Source organism: Peromyscus californicus, unplaced genomic scaffold, assembly GCF_007827085.1.
Source record: "Peromyscus californicus insignis strain IS unplaced genomic scaffold, ASM782708v3 Scaffold_7__1_contigs__length_154581171, whole genome shotgun sequence".
NCBI classification, from domain to species: domain Eukaryota; kingdom Metazoa; phylum Chordata; class Mammalia; order Rodentia; family Cricetidae; genus Peromyscus; species Peromyscus californicus.
The window spans coordinates 50264390-50269778 of NW_026294595.1; the positions used below are offsets into that span (position 1 = coordinate 50264390).

At 48.2% G+C, this 5389-nt stretch overlaps 1 long non-coding RNA gene across 1 annotated transcript; it reads left to right on the top strand.

Moving 5' to 3' along the window:
- Positions 1-1153: 1153 nt before the first annotated feature.
- On the top strand, positions 1154-4264 carry LOC128100497 (uncharacterized). Its single transcript, XR_008214816.1, has 2 exons — positions 1154-3525; positions 3803-4264. It is a non-coding gene; the product is annotated as an uncharacterized LOC128100497 (long non-coding RNA).
- Positions 4265-5389: the final 1125 nt, after the last annotated feature.

A 5389-nucleotide genomic window follows, 5' to 3' on the forward strand; every position in this document is an offset into this window, starting at 1 on the left:
TTATTTACAAAATTGCACCCTGTACTCTGCTGCCCTTGGATGTTAGTAGAAACAATGTATCATAACAAATATTAGGGGACAGCAACTACTAGCTTACACTAATTAAAAACGAAAACTCATAAAACAGCCTTGTTGCTAGGCCACCGGGAAGGGGCAAAGTCCTCGGAGCAGATCACTAAGACTAGGATGAAATATATAAAGATCTTGTATCTTTTTCTTTCTCTTTTTTGATTTTGTTTTTGTTTTTTTGAGATAGGGTCTCTCTATGTAGTCCTGGCTGTCCTGGAACTCACCCTGTAGAGCAGGCTGACCTTGAACTCACAAAGATCTCCCTGCCTCTGCCTCCCAAGTGCTGGGACTAAAGGCACTCACCATCACACCTGGCTCTCCAGTCCTGGAAATCAAACCTAAGACCTTGAGCATGCAACTCAAGCATATCCCCTCCCCCCCCCCCCACCAGCTGTAACTCCAGCAGCTTCTCATGCGTTTTCTTTAGTCCTTTATTATTTTAAAACTTAGTTGTCCTGTGTACACAAACCACGACCCTCACTAAAATTACAGATCACAAACAAACGCACACGTTCATATGAATCCACACACATGCAAGTGCAGTTCATGCAAACACTCACATGTCTATCAGTCCTTCTGTGTATCTGACAACACAGGACGCATAATGCATCTATAACCCAAACTACAGAGTCAGTCCACTTGGCGTCCATAAACTGTGCCTACCCTGATTTTTCGTCAAGCCTCTACAAAGTTTTGCATGGCTATCAAAATATTTTTGGAAATTCTGTAATGTTTCTTCTTTTCCCCCTGGCTTCGTATTTCTGGTAAGGCCTCATCCCTAAAATACCCTTCCTCTGGGACACTGAAATAACGCTCCCAAAGCAGCTGCCAGAGTCAGAGTCACTCAGAGATTTGGGACACATTTCCAGGGAGGGCTACTTTTGTAATTAATTCAGTCAAAAGCCCAACCCACAGAAACGTTCACAGAAACAGGTGTGTGGGGAGGAGGGGGGCTGTGCGTCTCTCTGGATCTTCTCATTTTCGTTCACAACTCTGTCTGCAGTTTTACTTCTGTTTCCCCCCTTCTGTGGTCTCGGCGCCACCCCACCCCCACCCCCACCCCCACCCCGCATTTTATTTTAGATGTGCAGAAAACCAGCCAACCAACCAACCAACCCTCTCCCACTGCACCCCGCCCCCCAGCCAGGGCGCTGAAGTCATATTTCTCCCTGGCTGACTTCCTCCTATACTGGTGCCTCAGAACTGGATTCTTGTTACCCAGAACCACCTCCCCTAAGTTCAAAGCCAGTTAGAGGGCACATCTGGTACACAAGGGAGCGGGATCCACCGACCAGCACGGCTGCTTGCCTGGCCCTAAGGGGGAGGCTTCCTCTGCAGATAAACCACACTCGGGTCCGCTGGATGGCACACAGGGTCCTTGCCATGCTTGCGCCTAAACATACCCATCTTGAAATCAGTGGTTGTCATCGTAGAGTAACCTGGGAATTGTTGTTGAAAATACCTTTGATGGGGGGAAGACTTTTCAAACAAAAACAAATAAACCTTTGTTCAGGCCCATTGAACGGAATCCCTGGGCCTGGGCCGGGAGGTGCAATTTTTTTTTTTTTCTTTTTTAAACAGCTCCCAGATGATTCTATTGTGAGGCAGGGCTAAGCACCACCGTGTAGATTCCGCTAGTGGAAGCTATCCAAGCCCGAGCTTACTCCCTTCCTTCCAAATGCACCCCAGGAGATTCCTCTGCCTGTTCTCACACCAAAGATTTCTGGGAGCCAGGAAATAAAGTCAAGCAGCCTAGGGAACGCAGTTAGGTGGAGAAAGGAAAGGGGTTGAAAACAGAGGAGGTGCCAAGTGGTGAGGATGGCGTTAAGCCCCCCTCCCCCTCTGGACGGCTGCACGCAGCTGGTGGACATAAAGCCACCTTCTAGGCCTCCTAAGCTCTGGGGGTTGACATACTCTAAGTGCCACGATGCTCGGTGGCTTCGTGCTGGAGTGGGAGAGGTGAAACCAGGAATAAGTACTGCAGAGCCCTGAAGCCCCGGGAACTGCGTGGCAGAGGCTTTGGGAAAAGAGCGTGGTCTCCAAACACCAGGGGACAACTTAAAAATCTAAGTCACGTCTATGCTGAAAAGGGGGACGAGAAAAAATGGGATTTGGGGTGCGTGTGTTGAGGCACTTGAGAGGCACACAGCCCCTGGTGAGCATGATGCAATCTGTTCCTGGTCACAGGAAGGCCATGACTCCGCGGGGGGTGGGGTAGGGTGGGAGGGAGACCGCTCAAGAGTCCCAAACCACCATGATCCCTTCAGACCCTCCAACTGCTCACCGCGCGGTTGAGAAGTAATAAGCAAACCCCCACTTGGAGCCCAGAGCTCAGAGGGACTCTACTCCGAGACCAGACACCCCCTGGTTACTTGGGCAACTGGTGGACTCCCCTTCCCACACTTGTAGGCCTGTGGGTGTGCAGGGGGAGGGGCCTGCCCCCACTGCCTCATTCTTAGTGCTTTCTTGGCCATCTGCCTGCCTTCCTCTGGCAGGGCTATGCTGCTCTTGCACTCTTGGCTTATTCCATAAGAGAAGGTCTCCCCGCCTCCACCCTTCGTTCTGTTTGGTCTCTCCCCAGATGTCTCAAACTTTCTGTGGGAAAGAATGTTCTTACTGCTAAAGTGAGACTGCCAGGCCTTAGGAGTCTGCCGGGTCTAGGTGGTGGGAGAGGGGTACCACCAGGAAGACACCACTGCTCTGCACTCTCTGCCCGCCTCTGGGTCTCCCCAGGCACCCTCTGTTCTCTGATTCCGGAGCATCCAAATATCAGATCTTTGTCCTGAGAACAACCCTCCAGCAGCAGGATTGATGCAGATGTGCACCATGGATGCGGTCCAGCTCTGGAGGAGCAAGCAGTTTCTGTTGGAGCTTTTGCTTTAAAGGTTTTCTTGAGCAAAGAAAATCCTCTCCATTCACACAGCCTGTGCCTCCAACTTAGTGAACTTCTGTACCTAGACTTTTTCTTTCTTTCTTTCTTTCTTTCTTTCTTTCTTTCTTTCTTTCTTTCTTTCTTTCTTCCTTCCTTCCTTCCTTCCTTCCTTCCTTTCTTTTTTTTCGTGTGTGTGTGTGTGTGTGTGTGTGTGTGTGTGTGTGTGTGTGTGTGTTTGAGACAGGGTCTCTATGTGCCCCTGGGTGCCCTGGGACTCACTATGTAGTCTAGGCTGGCCTCGAACTCAGAAACCCATCTGCCTCTGCCTCCCAAGCCGTGAGATTAAAGGTGTAGCCCACTGCACCCGGTTTTGTTACCTAGACTTTTGAATGTTTTTCTCTTTTTGCTTTTTCCAAAAGAAATCCAGGCAAAGACCCCATATGAGAGAGGGATGTCAGATAATACAGCAGTGGGAGAGTCAACCTGTTGTATCCCAACACTAAACACGCGTGTCAGGGGCTGTGCTGGTCATCACCTCTCTCTCCAGCACCCAAACCAACGACACAGCTCCCAGGAGCAGATGTGTGGGTACCTCCCGTCTCTAAGAATAAAAGCACCTACACAGCCATCTGTATTTGCAGTCTGATCTGATAGTCAGCAAGACACTCCTCCTGAAATACTGTTAGGACTTTAAAACCTGTTGGAACCATCACAGATTGTGGTTACTGAGCAGAAATGCCCCAAAGGCAGATCCTCCCACTGAAGCAACTGACAGGAAGCACCCCGCCTGGAACAGATATTCCTTCTGCAGGGGCTTCTTGCAACTCTCAGATTTGTGTTTTTGTTTTTTTTTTTTTTCAGAAACCAGAAAACATGAGAGAGAGAAAAGGGCTCTAGTTGGAAGCATCTCACCTAGGCCTGGCCCCATGAAAACCAGGAAATGGCGCCAGAGGGCAAAGCTAAGCTTCCAGCCCTCATCCACCCTGGTGAAAGACAAGGAGCCTCCTCAACAGCTCGGGGTAGACGACGACGGAAGCAGCTGGGGGCGGGGAGCAGTTTGCACAGCTCTCCGAGCAGCATGCAGCATGGCAGAGCAACAAAATCAGAGAGCCACATGTCAAGGAATCAATACAATAATCATCATGACAACAGTAATGGCCACGGGACTCTTACCCACCTCTGCCTTGTGACCTTGGGCAAATCGTTTAAAGTTTCTCTTCCTTCATTATAAAAAGATCACTGTGTACCTTGCCCATGGCTTGTCATAAGAACCAGGTGAGAGTATGTGAAAGCTTTAGAAATATAAAGTTGATTTATAAACTGTTTCAAGTATTCATTATTAATACTACTTAAAATGAAATAGATCTTCCAAGACAGATACGATGCTTAAATATTATTCCCATAGGAAGTATGGTGATTACCTTTTGATAATTGACTGTGCAGGATTTGGTGAATCCATCTGCCATGTCATATTTTTCTTGTAATATTCCAAAGTGTTCTTGGAGATATGTAAACAGCCTCATTATGTAAAAGCAGTTATCGAGGCTTATGCTAAAGTGGGTTTCTACCTAGCAATATGGTAGAGTTTCAAGGATCCCCAGGGATCCTCTGCACAACTCTGAGTGGGTGGTGCAAGTCTTTAACGAGAATACATAAAAATTATGTCTATTCTCATTGAATGCAGCCATCGCTATGATTTGTGAGTGGGCTGCTCAATGAATTCAGAAAAACATTCCCCTCCAGCTCCAGCTGGCAAGATGTCAAGACTGAAAAACACATCTCTTGGTTCTTCTTCTTGCCCCAATTGGGATAGATGAGCCTAATTCTCACCAGCCCATTTCCTTAAGCCATTAACAGTGATTGAATCTCTGCCCATCCCAGTGAGCCGCACACAGACCATTTCAATGCACAGTAGCACCCGTAATATGGGAAACTATGTTGTGAAACTTCAAATCTACTTTTAATTCCGTCTTTGACAGACCAAATTGAAGCCATGGGTTCTGCTTTGCTATGGCCACTTAACAGCAGCTGAAAACTCAGGCACCCTCAGGTTGAAAGCTTCTCTTTCCTATTAGTATCGGGTCAGACACTATCTGGATGGTTTCAGTCCACGGAAAAGGGTTTGTGTGGACCGGAGAGGGGGCAAAAAGGACAATCAGACACTATTGTTCCTGAAGAGTCGGGGATGAGAAAGGAAAGAGATGATGGGGTAACCTAGAGACCATTTGCTGTGTGTTTATTGGATATGCATAACCTACGAGTTGCTGAGCTTAGGAGTTTCACGAGACACAAACCCTCCGAAGCAGCAGCAGTCAGTTTGCGGGGGTGGAGGTGGAGGGCTTCTCTCTGTATCCCTGGTTATTTTGGAACTCACTCTGTAGACCAAGCTGGCCTTGAACTCACAGAGATCCACCTGCCTCTGCCTCCCGAGTACTGAGATTAAAGGCG